General features: G+C 44.2%; 1 protein-coding gene across 2 annotated transcripts in view; it reads right to left on the bottom strand.

Annotated features, from left to right (window-relative positions):
- Nucleotides 1-11,395, bottom strand: part of SLC6A4 (solute carrier family 6 member 4) — a 39,788-nt gene extending 28,393 nt beyond the window's left edge. For both annotated transcript variants that reach the window (XM_058560173.1, XM_058560174.1), the window contains exon 1: nucleotides 11,129-11,395. The gene's annotated coding sequence lies outside the window, so the exon portion shown is untranslated. The remainder of the gene's footprint in view (nucleotides 1-11,128) is intronic.
- Nucleotides 11,396-18,405: the final 7,010 nt, after the last annotated feature.

The following is an 18,405-nucleotide window of genomic DNA, read 5'->3' as shown; positions in this document are numbered from 1 at the left end:
GTTGGAACTTGCGATACATTTTCTACTCACAGAAATAAATGTTGTAAACAGTGGTTAGCCTCCTGAGCTAGCTTATAAAATCCAAGTTTAACCGTAAAATACTAAAACATCAAAACACAAGCTGTCGAACACAGCATTGTTAAGCACTACAAAAGGGGGTAGAGGAGTGACAATGAAACCGATCAGAAGTTATTTAATTAATTATTTTACATTCTTTCTTATTCTTGAGGAAAACTAAATGTCCTTTTCAGGAGAGAAGGACAAGGAAGTGGGGAGGATTTTATAGATTCTAGTGAGGTGTCTTTTTAGGCACCTTTAAAGAGCTTTAGAAGTTGATGACAGAATTCCCTTGTTACATTTAACTTCACAAAGACTTACAATTTTTTGCAGAAAACAAAAGTGCTTTCACTCTGTTGCTGTAATACATTTCAAAGGGGACAAGGCCAGGAAAGAGACTTGGGAAACTCAAACAGGTAATGCATTCGATTAGGCAGGATTAGGAGTGTCACTTACACCTTCAAAGACTCCTTTATTGTTGTTATGATGCAATTTATGCAATAAATTGAAATCAAGATTAAAAAAACGTGGGAGCATTTCCAAACACAGATTTTCTTTTTCTTAATATTGGTATATCACCAAGACTACTTTCGTGGGAAACAGACATGATTAGACCCACAAGGGAGCCAAGAGAGGGAGAGGGGAGAGAAAGAGAGAACCATACCCAGGGAGAGGGGGTTATGAAATGAGGGTGGATTTACCCGTGGCAGCTGAGCAAGGTGGAAGAGAGAATGGGAGGAAAAGGGATTTGAGGTGGAATTAAATAAAATGTGAGTGGTGAAGACGAAAGGCAAGGGAAAACCGGGCCTATTTCTCTGGGTGGGGCAGGGAAGCGGGGAGAACAAGGTGAGGGACGAGAGATGGGGTCAAGCAGCAGCGTGGAGAGGGGGCATGGAGGCCACGTGTGGCCACGTCCTCTGCCACAAGATGTTTGTGACTTCAGTAATGTTGCTTGACAGTGCCTATACTCTTAGGTCAAGAAGTTCTGAAATGGGCTTTACAATGAGTCACACTCACAGTTTGGGGACATTCATGAAAAATCAGTTCATCATTACACAGTATTGATCTAGTTCTCAGGGACACTGAGATGAAGGCAAGAGATAGTTTCTTATCCCCAGGAGTGTACAGTCTCAAAAAGTAACCCTCTAAGCCGAAAAGGACATCATTGAGATAGCAGGGGAAATTTGAATATGAGCTGTATAGCCGGTAACAATATTTTATAAATGTTAACTTTCCAAAATGTGATAATAATGGGGCTCTGGGTATGTAGGAGAATGTCCTTGTTTTCAGGAGACACGTGCTGAAGAATTTAGGGGTGAAGTATTTGGATGTCTGCCAATTCTTAAAGGTTGAACAAAAAAGTTATACATATATATTGTCGGGGGAAGAGGGAGAATCTCCCTCTGCCCTTTTTTTTTAAGGTTTTTATGGCTGGCCAAATTATTAACAAGACAGGTTAGCAGGAGAAAATAATATCAAGTTTAATAACATGTATATATGGGAGAAAGCAGGGACACTGTGTTTTTCAACACAATAGCAGAAATTTTTGTCTTAAATACCATGTTTAGCCAATGACAAAGGAGGATTTTGGGGGTTGGGGGAGTCAGTTATAGGAGATTACCACTAAAGCACAGTAAATAAGAGTAAGGTTATTATGTAGTTTTAAGGCCTCAACTTTCACATTGATAAGCCTCTAGAAATGAGGCCATCCCCCTCTCTTTTTAAAACAGAGAGGGAGATATCTTTATAAATGGAGATTTCTTTTATAAATGTAAATGATTGTCTGGCAACTCCTCGCAGGGTCATCTAGAGAATGTGGCCAGAGAGACAGAACTTCTGATAAGAGGGGCTTGTTGGTGCCTTTCCTATTGTAATCTCCATCTTATATTATCTTTATAGCCATCATGATAGATCTGTTCCAGGAAGGAGCCACCATGTCAAATTTTTTAGGCACTTAGTGGGGGAGGTCAAATGTCCCTAGAGAAAACAACCAAGGTAAAGAGAGAGATTTTAGGGTGGCCAAATCTTGATCTCCCACAGTCTCGCCTTTGAAACTAAAAGTTTTATAGTCTTTTTGAAACTTAAAGAAGTTTTATAGTCCAGAAGCTGAGTTGGTAGGCTGTTTTATCTCACTGAACACATTTTTTGTCTTGATAATAGATCAGTTTAATTAAGTTTATTTTGGAAGGTGGTGATGTAGGTGGGCTCTCAAGGTTACCCCTATATTATGGAAGTAAGCAATCAAGTATTTAATGGAAGTATTTCTATGTAAACAAAAAGAAAAACAAGGTTAATGGTTAGAGTAAATTAGAAACGAGTTTGAGATAAGAGAACAGCCAGTTAAGAAGATTTTTAGATGTCAGCTGCAAAGTATCTTTTGTAGTTTAAAATGTCTCTGATGGTGTCGTCAGGTCATTTCTTAAGTTTATATTAAGTCCATCAGCTTTAGTTTGTAAGGCTTTAGGAAAAAAGGGCAGGTTGAGTTTTTAGTGATTTTAAATGAAAATGATGGAAAAAAAATTAAAAACGTTAGTTTGGACATCAGTAGCCAGATATTTCAGGAGACTAGAAGAAATCAGGATCTAGTCCAGTCAACAGATATAAAATAAAAACCTTAAAAGACAATTAATAAAACTAGGATCTAATATCCGCAAATATATACTATAGTTTTTACTGAAATATAATTTTTTTTTCTAAAATCACTCTTATTTTTATCAAAGATAGCCAAATTAAAACTAACTAGTTTGTAAAATAAGTCTAGTTGTAATAGAGTTGGCCCAATTATTTATATAAGTACAGCAAGAATAGCAATTGATCACATAGGCTCTTTTAAATCTGCTTTGTTGGAACTTTTTATAAGAAATCTCAGATTTAACTTTAAAGGCCTCTCTAGGCCAGGAAAGCCAAGCCAAGGATTTTGTCATCAGACTTTGCCTGTAATATTTACAGATTTGGGTGAATTTTTCTCTTTTAAGGTTCCCCCAAATATTTCGAGGTTCTTTGTATCTGTCAGATAAGTGACATTTTTTATTTATTTTGGTAAGTGCTGTTTGGAACATAAGGTACCAGGCCAATATTTTTACGTGGCTTTATTCTATAAAGTCTAATTTTTATTCTTCAAAAGCTGTATGGTTATATCGCAAATATGATGTTTTAGTCACAACCTTGGTAATATAACCAGTGTTTCTAATTGTGTCCTGTTATAAGGAAAACAGATTTTTACTGAACTTATGTAAATAACTATATTGCCATGAAAACAACAATATTTATTTATTAAGAGTTTTTAAATCTTGGAGGGATCAGGGAGAGAAAAAGATAAATATTTTTATTTTACTTATAAAAGTATCATTTACTAAATTGTTATAAGTCATAGTTATCTCGGGAGAAAAGAGAAAAAGTTTTTTTTAAATCTGAAAAAATAAAACATTAAAAATTCAGCAATACTTCAAATGAAAAATCATAAAAATTATAATCAACCTTATTAGTTCATTTAGTCTTGTGTAATCTATTCTTGATCCCAATTTTTTTGTTAGTAGCTTTATGAAGTTATCAGTCTCTCCATCAGATTTTTGTAATTTTTTACCCAGTTCAGTTTTATGATCAGAAAGTTTATCAGAAGCCTGTACTTCAGTGTAAATGTCAGAGTCTTTTCTATGAATTTTTTTGAAGTTGAAATATTTTGTAAAAGTATTAGAGCAAAGAAATGTCTGTAAACAACAAGACCTCAAAATGGCAATTGACAGAGAAATTTGGTTAATTTTGTGACGTACAACACTTTAATAATAACTAGAATTATGACTGATAACCAGGACAGATCAGAATTTTAGTAATGTTATATAATTTTAAAACACCTATGTCAATAACATTTACCTATATAATACCACCTAAGCAGGCTTATCATCACTTGTCTGACAATGTTTCCCATGTAATTTAACATACTGAATAAGCCTAATAAGTTTAGTATCTTCCTCCTTATAGGCAGAGAGCAAATTTTTTTGAGAAGTTTCAGGGCCCTTTGAAAATTTTCAAAGAAAAAAAGTAAAAAAAACACTTTATTTAAGATATGAATTTTGGGGAGCTTGTCAAAAATATAAAAAGTCAAAGCAAACAGAGCATTAACAGTCTAAAAAGCCTTAATAGAGAGACCTCAGTCTTTTGAACACAGGAAATTATTTTAACAAAACATAGATTTTCTGTCTTTTAGGTAGATTTACTCAAAGGTAAAGAAAAATCTTTTATAACCTCTTTATCAAGTTTAAGAAAATTATCTTTTTAAGAGACAGAAGACCAAATTTTAATTTTGTACCAGTTTACTTTTGCTATTAAAACTCATTTACTTAATTAAATTCATTTTAATCTTAGCCAACTTGACCATACAAAAACTCTTTTTCCAGAATTTTTATTTTACAAACCTTTTATAACTTTTTTTTTATATTCAGAATTTGTCCCATGTCTTTTTTTTTTCCTTCTAGTACTTGAGGACAAATTTATTTTTTTTAACCAAACAAAATATTTCTATTCTTTGCACCTTCTTTATACATTTTACTTTCTTTGTACACAGACATATTTTTCTTAATATTTAGTAGCTTCAATCACATATATTAATTAGAAATTTTAACCCTTATAGACTTTGACTTTTAAGTAAAAACTAAGTAAGCAGTTATAAACTTTTTTTTTTATATTAGCATTTTGTGGATTGGAAAATTTATGAACACTTCATAACTTCTAGAAATATGTTACTTTATATTACAATCTTTTAATAAAACACATGTTTACCAATAGACCCAAAACACCTTTTAGTTTTCTTGTAATGAAAAGCCAAAAGTAGACAAACGTATATTTAGCAATCAATGTCTAATATCTTATGTTATTTGGAAATGATGATACTCAGAGAATTTTTATCATAAATTTTAGCAAAACTCTAAGGTTTTAAGTCACCAAAAAGAGTTTGGAAGCTGTAACCACTATAACACATAATTATTGTTTAAAGTTCACCCAACATTTATCTTTTTTACAACTATTTAGTTACTTATTCCCAATAACTATTTAGATTGCCTATAAGACTTCATAAGACATTAGATAAAATTAGCCATCATTTAAATTACTATTTTTGTTAACCAGTTCTGTAATAGAAATAACATCAGTTTTTTTTCTACAAAATTTTATGTAAATTTCATCATCTCTTATACCTTTAGACATAGTTATCATTAAGATTTTTACCAGTAGGTCTTGGTCTTCTAATTTTGGACAAGGGAAGCATTCCCAGTCAGACATTTTAAAACATATTCAGGCAAAGTTGATGTAACCTCTTTATATAAAATTAGTTCAAACATTTCAACATTTATAATCTTATCAACACTCACACTTTTACATGTTCTCAATTTAATTGTAACCTGAGTCAAGGTCTTAAGGCTAGTCAAATTTTTCTCTTCTTTTTTCTGGCCTTTTCTTAGGTACCAAATAAATAATTATGTGAGAGCTCTCAAAACATTTTTTTTTCCCCCAATTTAGAAGTTTTCCCAATTTAAAGGATATGTCGTCTGGCCATTGACGAGTAGGATCTTCATTTGTATATTTATTCCAATAGTGACTTGAACCAATAAGCCTTTTTAAGGAAAGACCCGGAGGTAACTTTCCACGCTTAGAATAAATCTACCATGGACGCAAGAGGCATCCCTGGTGAGGGCGCAGATGATGTAGCCCCCATGATCCACAGAATTCACTCCCAAAGATATTCAGAAAAAGTAAAGACCTTCGTTGCACAGGCGGTAAGGATGGTGTCTCTGGTCTCCCACAATAGTGTGGGACGCCTCTAGTCACAGACCCGCTAATCTGTGACACTGGGCAGGCGATACTGGAATGGGATTTTTCCAGTACTAACAAGCAACGAAGGTTAAGACGACAAAAGCCCATATGGACTGGGCCCTTTATGACAAACTCCCCTGACAGCTTGGCACAGCCTGACAAAGAGACAGTTTGGAACCCCAGTCTACTCGACTGGCCACCAAGGGGCACCCCGGTAAATGCACCTTCCGTATGGTGGAGACCAAGGAGAATATTCTCACTGGTCACAAAGCCAAGTTTTCTCAGGACACAGAACAAGACAGAGACTACTCTGGGAGGAAAAGGGATCAAGATCAAAACCAAGAGTACTCTACCAAATTTAAACCAAGAGTCACTAAAAGCACAAGAAAGTAGTTTCCCAAATATTTTCTCCTGCCAATCTAAATTTAGAAAGAGAAAAAATTTTCACCATTTCTTTCCGCTGGACTCTGCAGATAGAGATTCCGGGAGGCTGACATGGTAAGAAGTCTTACCTTTTTGCCGGCTTTCGTCAGGCGTTCCCGTATCTTATCATCTGCAGTAGTCCAGGGAGAAGGTAGGTCTTCTAGCCAGAGAAGGCAACTTGCCAGCCAGTGTGGATCCTGCCGACTACGCCAAAACTGTCGGGGGAAGAGGGAGAATCTCCCTCTGCCCTTTTCCTTAAGGTTCTTATGGCTGGCCAAATAATTAACAAGACAGGTTAGCAGGAGAAAATAATACCAAGTTTAATAACATGTATACATGGGAGAAAGCAGGGACACTGCATTTTTCAACACAATAGAAGAAATTCTCATCTTAAATATCATGTTTAGCCAATGACAAAGGAGGATTTTGGGGGTGGGGGGAGTCAGTTACAGGAGATTACCACTAAAGCACAGTAAACAAGAGTAAGGTTATTATGTAGCTTTAAGGCCTCAACTTCCACATTGATAAGCCTCTAGAAACGAGGCCATCCCCCTCTCTTCTCAAAACAGAGAGGGAGATACCTTTATAAATGGAGATTTCCCTTATAAATGTAAATGAGTGTCTGGCAACTCCTCGCAGGGTCATCTAGAGAATGTGGCCAGAGAGACAGAACTTGTGATAAGAGGGGCTTGTTGGTGCCTTTCCTATTGTAATCTCCATCTTATATTATCTTTATAGCCATCATGATAGATCTGTTCCAGGAAGGAGCCACCATGTCAAATTTTTTAGGCAGTTAGTGGGGGAGGTCAAATGTCCCTAGAGAAAACAACCAAGGTAAAGAGATAGATTTCAGGGTGGCCAAATCTTGATCTCCCACAATATAAATTGTATAATTATTATATTAATTATGTCATATATAATGTATCAAATTATATATATATTACATATGCCAAAATTAGATATGCATATAATTAGAGAGTACACGCACAAATGTGACAAAATGTTAACAACTAGTGAATCTGAGTGAGGGTTCACTGGACCATTTCTCTGACTTTTCAGTTGAAAATTTTCAAAATAAAAAATTGAGGGGAGGAAAATAATTCTAGCCCCCAGATGAGCTGGGAAACTTCCAGTCAGTCAAACCGCCCTGCTGCTGTGGTGCCGCCCAGAATAGCATATCTCCTCTCTCCCCCAGTCTCTTCCCTCCCCTCTCCTCCCTGCCCCAGTTCCTTTCCTCTGAAACAAGGGAAAGAGCCAGCCAACTTGATTAGCGTTTAAAAACAACACACCCAGGGGAGAGTAAAGAACAGAAGCACAGGAGACTCAAGTTCTAGGCCAGCTGTGTCCTCAAGCTCCATGGGCGGGTTTGAGCAAACCACTGGGCCACTTGGAGCAGGTCACCTCCAAGGCCCTTCCAGCTCTGTCCTTCCCTAATTCTAGGGAATCCCTTAGAGGAAAAAGTTCAGTTTACTTTATTTTCATTCAGCAGCTCAGTAACTAACAAAGGAAATAAAATGTTCTTTTCCCTTGAATATGCCCAGAAAGACCACACAAAAACACAAGAAGGCAAAGGCCCACTGGCTTGCTCCCTCCCACCCAGCTCACCTACCAGCCTCCAGCTCTGCATTCTCCAGAGCACAAAACTGGCTTTCCCAGATCTGCCGCTTGGCCTTGTCACAACCCCCTCTTACCTCATCTTTCTCTACCTCAGATAATGACATGAAGAACTGGACCTCAGTGTCCCAGGAGACCTTCCCCATGCCATCAGCCACTTGTCAGTGCCTGGGGACCCTGGCCACCAAGCTGCCCTGGGACATCATCTCCATGTCTCCACATCGCTGGGGTTCATCTCTCGCTCTGCAGTCCAGGGGTTTCTGGGGCTAATGGAGGCCTATCCAGTCCTGTCTTTAAAAAGCCTATGGCTTAAATACCCACTAACAAGTACCCTTGGTCCAGAGTTGGGGTGGTAGCGAGGGAGCTGCTGCCAGGTTCCAGGGGAGCCAAAAGAAAGAAGAAAATAAGGCAGGCAGACTGCCTCACATGGCCTTATCTCTACTCATTTTGTCACCCCATTAGACACAGGGCTTGGAAAACACTCAGGTTTAAAAACTTGTTGACATTCAGTAAACAACCATTCATCTTCCCAGTCACCAAGAGCTGCAAAGGTCAGGCTGGAGGGAATGCCTCCTGCGCAGAGACGTTACTCAGAGATCATTTCTGAATGTGGACCCAAGTCAGGATGATGAGCTCTACCAGAAATAAGGCCACTGTGTTGGCCGATGGGGGGTCTCATGCCCACCCTAGAAAGCAGTTCACCCCTCTGCCAGGGAAAATCATTTATGCCAGGTTTCTTTTAAAGGCTAGTTTCATCAGTTTTCCACTTGGGTCCCTCTTAGAAAGATGACAGTTTTCTTTCCTTAGGGTGCTATTTTGCCCAGGTAAGCCCAGAAACTGATTCCCTACAGGAGCAGGCTGAGTCAGCATCACTTGCCCCAGGAATGGAGAAACGGGGTGCTTTATCAGACCTCTGACTCCACACCCAAGGTTGTTCCAGGGAACACCACAAACCTCAGGGGAGTGCCCCCGACTGGCAACAGCTTAGTGACTGGACACAGCCCAAACTGTACGCCCTGGGGGGCCGTTTCTACTGCACCACACCCTGGGCATCTTGCAAAGGGCATTTGGGGAGGAACCTGGCCCCTGTTGGCCGGACTTGCTTGAGGTGCAGAACTTGACTTGCGCATGTCAGTGTGCAAAGCTGCCCCTTTAGAGTGAAACCCGGGGGCGTCCCCAGAGGACTCTGATTTAATGGCAACATCTGGGTAGAGAGTTCCAGCCCTCAGGCATTTTGTACCATTATTTCAACTCGTGTTGGCTCAAAGCAGAGAGGTTAGGGTCCCGGTCACAGAATGAGTTGGAGTGGACTTGAACATCATGTTATGCAGCACCCACCCCCCCTCACCTGGAGCTGAGGACCGTCAGACACAGAGGAGCTGATCTGCAACCAGGAATAACTAAGGTCCGAGGTACCTTCTTAAACTGACAGAAAAATGACTGCATAATTTTCCCTTTGGCCATCAGGCATCTTTATTTAAAAAGTCAAGTCATGACCATATCCTGTTGATTCATTAAGTCAAATTAAAATAAACTACTTCAGGCAGCCCTGCCTTTGTTCTCTCAAATTATACCATTCGATGAGTATGAAGGAGAAGGCACTGCCACTTACTGGCTTAATTTCTGGAATTGCCTGTGTTTCTCCTTGGAGGAGGACGTCCAGGGTGTTTTTGCAAGCCTTCTGCAAGAGACAACCCCCTCCAGCCAGGCACCTCCACTCCACAGTCACCTCAGCCATTTGTGAAACTCTTGGACATGCCTCTCCAAGTTTCATCAAAATGCTCAGACAGCTCTAAAAATCCCCCAGAGAGGAACTTCTGAGGTTTTGCTGATTCCATTAAAACTTCAACGTTATTTTGTTACCACCCGCCCCTAGTATATATATTTCTTAAGCTAAGAGACTGAAAGAAATGGGTTTGAATATCTGTGCTGGTACTACATCTCTGAAATGTCCTAGATGGATCACCAGAGTTTTGAGGGGGCTTTTGATTAATTGTGAAGCAGTCTCGATCTGCTCTTATTCAGGTTCAGTGAAAAAAAGAAGAACCCATGCTCAAAACGGCTTGCTTAATTTGCAAGAGCCTGGTAAGAACCTGCCTCTCTTCCATGATGGAAGCAGCCACCCCACCCAAGGCTGTGGGAGGAAAACTGAAGCCTTTGGGCATCAGCAGCTCCACACAAAAGGACGTAATGAGACAAAGAATCAAAGCTATGTTTCCCTCCAGTCCTGAAAACCTAAACACTGATGTTGCCCATGGTGCCCCTCCTTTCATGAAACACAAATCCCAGTGTTGCTTTCCTAGACATTTTTCCTATGGAACTGACGGCAAAACACATTAAATATTTGATCTTGTCTTACTACGATGAGAGCTAGCAGGCTCATAAATAATCCATTGACCTGGTTCATTTTTCTCGACAAAATTGATCATAAAAATACATACACACAAGCCTTTGTAATGTCTGACTCTTAGAAAATCTACCCTTCTCAAATTCTTTAGAACCCCAACTGTAAAAGGAATACCATACGCAAAAGACCCAGTGAAAAAGGAAATGCTCTCCTTAGTGTTCCTTAGCTACAGAAAGCTTTTTCAAAAACAAATTTGCATGTACACATTTTTCAAGGAACTGATGGTTACACACTACAACTGTAAAACAGCTCACTGAAGTTTGAGTTGTACATAAATTCTGAATGGCCTGTGAGACGTCTGAGCGTGGATCAGCTGTGCCAGTGAAAACAACCCAAGCGCACGGAGATTCGTCCCACTTTAAAAATCTGTCATTCAGAGATTTCTCTAGATATTTGGGCATTTATGTCAACCAGAGCTCTCGCTGCAGAAATGCCTTTGCATAAAGCCACTTGCACGCGATGGCAGTAAGTAAAAATCAAACATAAGCTATGGGTTGAAACTAAAGCAACTTTTCCCAAAGCGCAAGACAGCACTTTGCTTAAGACCATCTTTACAGGGTCTTCCTCCGGTACTCAAGACATCACAAAGCCCGTCCATGCAACACACAAAGGAGCCCTCCACAGCCCCCTCATCCACTCCACGTTCACCTTTTCCCTCTGGTCCGTCTGCTGTCCACACTCGTTCCTACGGAGAGGGCAGCAGCAAAGCAGGGAGCCCACCGCACAGGCGCACACATGCCCTCGCCAGTGCCTGGTGAGGTGGAGTGGCATGAAGTTCTGGAAAGAAGTATGGATTCGAAGCAAGAAGGAAAGCGGACCTACCTGCCGGGAGTCCGCGGGGAGGCTGGTCCCGGGGCTCTCCAAGCGGGGACCCTCGCGCCCTCGAGGCACCGGGGGCGGCGCTGCCTGTGCGGGAGCTGGCGCCAAGCGGCCGTATTTGTACTCTCGGCCCCTCACATGGTCTGATCTCTAGATATCCGCTGCCGAAGAGCTCTTTAAGGATTTTTGCGTCACTTTGAGTCGCACAAACTTCACATTTCCCCGCGGCCGCGGCTCGGCATTCCTCCCGGGCAGCGGGTGGCCGCCCGGGCGCGCTCCCGGGGCGGGTTGAGGAGGTGGGTCTGCGCGGGGTCGGGGACAGGGGGCCAGGCCGGGGAGGTGAAGGACCCTCCCACATACACAGACACTCGCGCGCGCCGGGAGGGACAGTGCTCTAGGAAGCGAGGGAGCCCGGGGCGGTGAGGGGCTGGCGGCAGGCCGAGCAGAGCGGAGAATCCTAACTTTCCTGCTCTTTGACCTTGCCCGCGGGGGGAACTGCTCCACAACTGACAGGTCTATTTCCTCCCCTACCAATTGCTCCCCAGATTTTATTTAGGTTTCTGCTCGATGTTACTTCCTCAGAGTGATCTTTCTTGACCACGGACACCTCCCCATCACCCGCATCCCGAATCTTGCTCTGTTTTTCTTCCTAGGACCTAACAGCACCTGGCATTCCGTGAGTTTATCTGGCTCCGCTGCTGGCATCTGAACGCAGCCAGAAGGGACCTTGTCTCATTCCTGGCCATCCCCAGGGCCTTCAGCAGTGCTCAAGGATGCCCAGACTAGGGGCTGCCAGTAAATATTTGCAGAAAGAATGAATGAATGAAGAATTCTTTCTGGTTTTGTTAACCAGCCACAGTTCAAAGCAGTGTCAGAACAGATAGTATGGATGGTGATATGCCTGTTGTGTTGGGCAAGTGGATGAGTTACTACAATATTTTAATTATCTGAAGAGGCTCAAGAGGAGCCTGTTATTTTGAACCATGTGAATATTGCTTGGATAATTTTAAAAAAAAAAAAACGTGTAAAAATGAATTTAATGTTATTATATTATCTTTTCAGTAAAATTATTTTTTACATTTGAAAAAAACAGATGCAGTACTTGCTTTGAGATGTCCCTGAGGCAGAGAAGAGAGGGTCTGGGCTAACTAACCCACTACCTCTCCCCAGAGGAGGCCAGGGACCTAGCAGAGTAGAAGGCAGAAGGGAATTACGAGTTTGCAGCCCTTTGTACTTGGACGAACTGAACCCAGAAAGCGGAGCAGGCACCCGGCTGAGCTGAGCAGGCGTCTGGAGAGACAGTTGGAACAACTCTGTCCCTGGGCATGGGCGGTGCCCCAACCTGGGAGGAATCAGTGTGAGGTTTTGGTGCCACCTAGACATCAGGGTGGCGACTGCAAGGAGAGTGGGGTGTGCTTCCGAGAGCACCGGGGCTGCTCTGGTGAGCTCGCTGGTACTCCGGGCCGCAAAGCCAGGCTCGTGAATCCTGGGCAAGTTTGGGAATTTCATCTCTGGCCAAATCCCAGGTGGCAGGGCCCACCTGGGCGGCTCCTCCTTTTAGATGAACAAATTGTCAGCTGCATCCCAGGTTCCACTTGGCCCTGGTAAACTAATGTGTAAGTATAAACAAGGGGCTACATGAACGTAAGGTGCGGTTCCGAGGAGGGGACAGTGCAGAACGAGAGAGGAGGGGACTAGGAGGGGGACCAAAGGCTTGGAGAGGCAGTGGGGTGACTTTCGCCCTTGGCTAAGGCTCTTGTCTCCACACAGTCATCCACGTAGGCTCAATGTGACTTTTTCACACCATTCCACAGTCTCACGAACCTGTTGACCCCACCACTCCTGGCCTTCTTTCTAGACCCTAATACCCATTCCCAGCCACCCTTTTGCTACTGCTTCTTTGGTGCTGGTGCTGGCCTGGAGAGTGGGAGTCCCAGGGATGGGGGTTAAGTCCCAGCTCTGACCCTGTATTGTTGTGTGGCCTTGTTCCTTAACCTCAACCTCTGGCCTTCGGGTCCCTTGTCTAAAACAGGGATCGTAATAACGGTGGGCCCCGCCTAGCTGTGGGGAGTGAAGGGGCTGACACTGGCATCAACATCAGAGCCGTCTCCCCCCGGGGCCACTTCCGACCCATCCTCTCTTCGGCTTGAACCACCCACCCCAGGCCAGTCTTCTCCCCTCTTGCTCCCTGGCTGAGGGGCGCTACCAGAGAAAGACATTAGACTTACACAGACTGTACCCGTCTCTCGTTCCTCACTTTCTCCCTTGCACAGTGCACACAAAATTGTCCCAGATGGTCCATCCTCTCTCTACACATGTGCTTTCTCCTCATCTTGCCCCTGTGGGTGCCATCCCACAGAGACCACTTAGCCTCAGCTGCCCCACCTTCACCCCAACAAATCCAGTCTCTGTCTCTTCCCTAAAGCTAACCCTTCCCTGTCTTGCTTCCCATTCTCATCACCACGACTGCCCCGTCTCTCCAGCAGCTGACTCCCTCCTTTGCAAAATCCCTCAGTTCTGACACTCAATTCCCACAGCCTGTGCGGCCCCTCCTCGCCTCCAAATCAGGGTGAGTGGACAGACGTCACCATCTGCTGCCCAAGAAAGGGCAGCCGCACCTTCCCAGGTGTCCACCTCCATCGCAGCTCCTTCCTGACTTGAGCACCTCCTCCCGCCAGGCACCGAGGAAGACACCCCCTCTGCCCTCAGGAGCTGGGGGAAGGGCTGTGCTGAGCAGGCAGGGCAGGAGGGAGCCTTCAGGGGGGAGAGGCATGAGGAAAGCAGGGATTCAGGGAAGGATCCAATGGCGTGCCCAACATGTGCTGGAGGTACCGCGGGGGAGTGGGGGTGCTGGAGGCAGACAGGTTCCTTAGAACGTGAGGCAGGTGTGAGGCACCGTGCAAACAGGGAAGATGTGGAAGTCAGAAACCAGGAGAACGTGTGAAGCTTGGTGAGTGGCTGGCATGTGGGGAAAGCAATGGCGCTGTCAGAGATGCTGTGAGCCTGGGTGAAGAGACATGCTGGGCCATCATGGTTCAGCACTAATTTCTCTTTGTTCCACTAGCTCTAGCCCAGAAATAGTGGACCTTGGGTCTGCTGGGAGGCTGCAGAATAAACACAGTCTTTTGCTTTGAGAGGTAAAGAGCACATTTAAATGCTTATAACCCCTCCCCATCACCCCCCCCACACACACACATAGACACCAACACCACCACCAAGGAGACCCACTTCCTGGGCATCTCAAGGCCCAGCAACTGTTGCCCTGTGGAGCCAGGCAGGACAAAGGCGAGTAAATCCAAGCCTCTCCCTCCGGAAGTCCTGGTGCCATCTGTCTGTCCTGCCTCTGGTCTGTTTACACAATAATGGAAGACGAGGCCCACCCCTTCTTGTGGGCTTTCCTCAGCATTCCCAGTCCTTAGAGTGTCTTCCTGCTCCGTCCCTTCCAAGCACCCCCCTTGTCTTTCCTGGGAGGTGACATAGTTTTGGTGACTGGGTTCATGTTCAACCATGCGTGGAGTACGGCACCTCCAGGGCAGGACTTGCTGGGCTCGTCGCCACCGAGGACTATGTGCGAGCCCCCTGTGGCAGGCCCTCCCTGATCCAGATGAAGCAAAGCAAAGGGACTGGGCGGGAAGCCCCTTCAGGAGTGTGGGAGCATGAACTGCTGGGGCGTGGGAGAGGAACGGAGGTGGGGTCAGGCTCAGCCCTGAGGGAGGCAGAAAACATTTGGAAGTGGATGAATTGTGTCTTCGCCCATCTTTTCCTGGCTCGTTCTCTCCTGTTCCGTTCCATATGAGCCTACTGCCTTTGCTAAACAAACCCTCTTTCCCCAGATTTCACAGATATTGTGATTACCCCACGCTGCTCTATCTGTAATATTTTTGAACCAGGGTTTTTGATTTTTACTTCCCGCCTACGGGATTCCCTGCCCTGACTGTAAACACCCTTAGCTATGGACATGCTTTGGAGGGCAGCTGTTTTTACTTTCCACCTTGGCAGAGAAGTCGAAGCCAGGAGAAGCACAGGGTATCAGGTGGGGCCCCCACAGCCCTGTGTACACACAGATCTGCTCTGGCCCTTTGATGTCTCCTAAGTGCCTGCCTTCTCCACTAGGCTCCGAGTTCCCAAGGGAAGGGGCTCTGCCTCCCTCCACGTCTTAACACCTACCACTGGGCCAGCACACAGCAAGCCCTGGAAACATAGGTACCGGCAATGAATGGCCAGGGAAATGCCTTTTAATCTTAAAGACTCAGTGCCAAAAATCCAGGGCCCTAGGGACCGTTAACTAAATCATGGCAGATCCACTAATGGATCCCACACAGCCATGAAAGAGTGAGGCGGCTTTATTTGGGCTGATTTGGGTGAGGTTCACAAGATTTATTGTTAAATGAGAAAAAAAGCAAAGCACAGAAGAGGTGTTACTCTAATTTGTTGAGAGAGAGAGAGAGAGGCTGATATGTGTATTGAAATCTGTCTACGTATACAGAAGAAACTGGGAATAGTAAGTGCCTTGGTGGGAAAGGACATTAGGGTGGAGGGGAACCTTACTTCTTCGCTGTATACCCTTCTATACTGCTTAACCATTCGCCATGTGTAGGTAATACTTTCATAAAACTTTTTCAGAAAAGCAACATTTTTTTAAAGTTATAAAAGTCAAAGAAAAAAGAAAGGAAGAAAAAAACAAGAGAGGGGAAAGAAAGAACACAGAAAGACCTTCTAGGGGGCCCCAGCTTATCACGAGCAGGGGAGAAGCCTGGGGGAGTTCCGGGGGCGCATCTCCACTGTACGCGGAACAGACGTTTCCTTCCCAAATGGGGCCGAATTACTCAGCACTGTTGTAATTTTTTTTGTTCCCTTAGGAAGGAGGCAAATATTTTCTCTAATTTACTAGCAAGGATGCTGTGAACCAAGAGGTGAAGTCCAGGGTTTTGCTCAGGATCAGATCAAGAGGGCCAGGATTTTTTCGAGAACTGAGGTCCTCTGCTTCGGGTCCCTGAAGTCATTCCTCTCTCCTGCAGTCTGACCTCCGGTTTTCTTTTGTCTGCTCAAGATTATAAAACACTCACCCTCCCTCTGGCTCCTCTTCCCTTCCAGGAACCTCAAGATAACGTGAGCCTGTGCAGAGAGGGAGCTTTCCCTTAGTCTCTTCCTGGTGAGCTGACGGCCTCATCCTTGATGTCTGTGGTCACTGTGGTTAGAAGTTAGTTTAAAACAGGTCAGCATTTCTTTTCCTTCTCCAACTTCAAGCCCTTTCATAACTATTATGACACCTACTAGAAGTCACCTTCTTTTTCAACTGGCTCATATATATACATCTGAATTTCCCAACTAAATGATAAACTTCTGGAGAGCAGCGAACTGTTTTCACCCCCCGAGGGCCTCGCACAATACCCGGCGTGTTGGAGGCGCTCAGTGAGAACGGTTATTAATAAAAGGTTCCATTTACAGAGCATCTGCCAGGCACATGATCTGCATTCTTTTGTTCTTTTCCTACCATATGGGTAACATGCAGTATAAACCCTTTGGCTGTGTTTTGCTGTAAACATTATTAAAAATAAATTTACGTTTTCCTCTTTTTCAAGCTATGAGTTTGCATATTTAATACACTGAAAAATGATTTTTCAATAAAAGTGGTATGGAGACTGAGGCTCAGAGAAGTTCAGTCACTTGTCCATGCTCACAGACTCCAGGTGGCAAAGCCAGCCTATCTATCTGCCCGAGTCCAAGGGCCTCGCGCTCCTGCTGGGCTGGGCCGATTTGAAACAAGAAAGGTGCAGCGGTGAGACCAGCGAAGAAAACCTTTGTGGTTTCCGCTCCCTCTACTCCCCTGATGCGAGTCTCCTTCATGAAATCCAGACCTTTTTGTTAAGCATTGAGGTATGAAGATCATGGGGCTTTGTTCTCGTTCTCCTCGTCCCTGTTGAGCAAGTTATAGGGAAGCAGACTTCAGCTCTATGTATAAACTTTTAATTGAGTGTAGCTGTCAGAATGTAGGGCATTTTCAATCAGTCAGCCAACCAATATTTACCATGAGCCGGGCTTGTGAATACAGCGGTGAGCAAGACAAAGCCCCTGCCCTTGGGGAGCCGATAGGCTGTATTGACTTTGGGGAAAACAGAAATTTCAGAAAGTGGTAACGCTGTGAAGAAAAGAGACCCGGTCACAGTACAGAGAGAGACCGGTGTGGAGGCAGTAGAGGCAGTGGGCAGGGGGAAGCTGGCTGCTCGGATAAGGTGATCAGGGATGGCCTTGACATTCCAGCCACGGCGTGAATCCTGAGAAGCCATGGTCTTCAGCAAAGACCTGAAGAGCTTTAGGAAGAGGGAACAGCAAGGAGGCGGGAATGTGCTTGGTGTGTTTGAGGGACAAAGCAGGTTGGCTGGAGCAGAGTGAACAAGAAGGGAAGTGAGGAGGTTGAGTGTGGAGAGTGAGCAGGGGCCACAGGGGAGGAGGCTGTGTGCTCCTGTCACTGAATGTGTCCAAGCAGAACTCAAAGGACTTCTCATCCATTTTGGAGAAGTTTGGACGAGATAATCTATAAGGTCCCTGCCAGGTGAGATGCAGGGGGGATACAATTCTAAGTCAAGCACACTCTGGTACTTTCCACCATATACCCGCCCTGCCTCAGCTGTCCTACCCTTCTGCAATGCAGCTGATTTAAAAAAATAAAACAAAAAACTGCCATGCGGTATCCTGAGAGATGGTTCTAGAGCCCACTCCCTCCACTTCAAGAGGAGCTACCGAACTACAGTTTTTCTAGAGGAAGAAGCAAGACAGTGAGCAATTAGGATCCAAACTTTACCAAAAAAGAAGAGTGTGGAAGGGCTTCCCATCTTCACACAGTCCTGTTCCCAGAGAAGGGCAGCTGGGACCAATTGAACGTTTCCTCCCTCCCTTTCTTTCTCTTTGTGGTAATGTGTAAAGGGCTTGGAGTTTGAAAAGGAAAACAAAACAAAACAAGGCTGACCAGTTTATTCCTAGTTTTCAATCCAATTGTATCACAGACCCCAGGGAGGAAGAGTCATCTTCATGGGAAGCAACAATGTTTCTGAACAGGTTGTCCTAAACATGAGAATACACATGTGGAATTACTCAAAAAGAAAAAGTCCAACTTAACCAATGACTAGGGCCATCGTCAGCAACAATGCTTACCCACACACTACAGGAGGGATGGGAATGAAAGGGCTCTTTAAGGGCAAGCCGGAGCAAGCGGATGGGTCCACACCACATCCTGAAGGCACGTCTCATTATCAGGTCCTGGCTTCTTGGGCGTGGAGGGT

Source organism: Diceros bicornis, chromosome 18, assembly GCF_020826845.1.
Source record: "Diceros bicornis minor isolate mBicDic1 chromosome 18, mDicBic1.mat.cur, whole genome shotgun sequence".
In the NCBI taxonomy this organism is placed as follows: Eukaryota; Metazoa; Chordata; class Mammalia; order Perissodactyla; family Rhinocerotidae; genus Diceros; species Diceros bicornis.
Note: the sequence above shows the minus strand (reverse complement) of the source record. Positions and strands in the feature narration are given on the sequence as shown.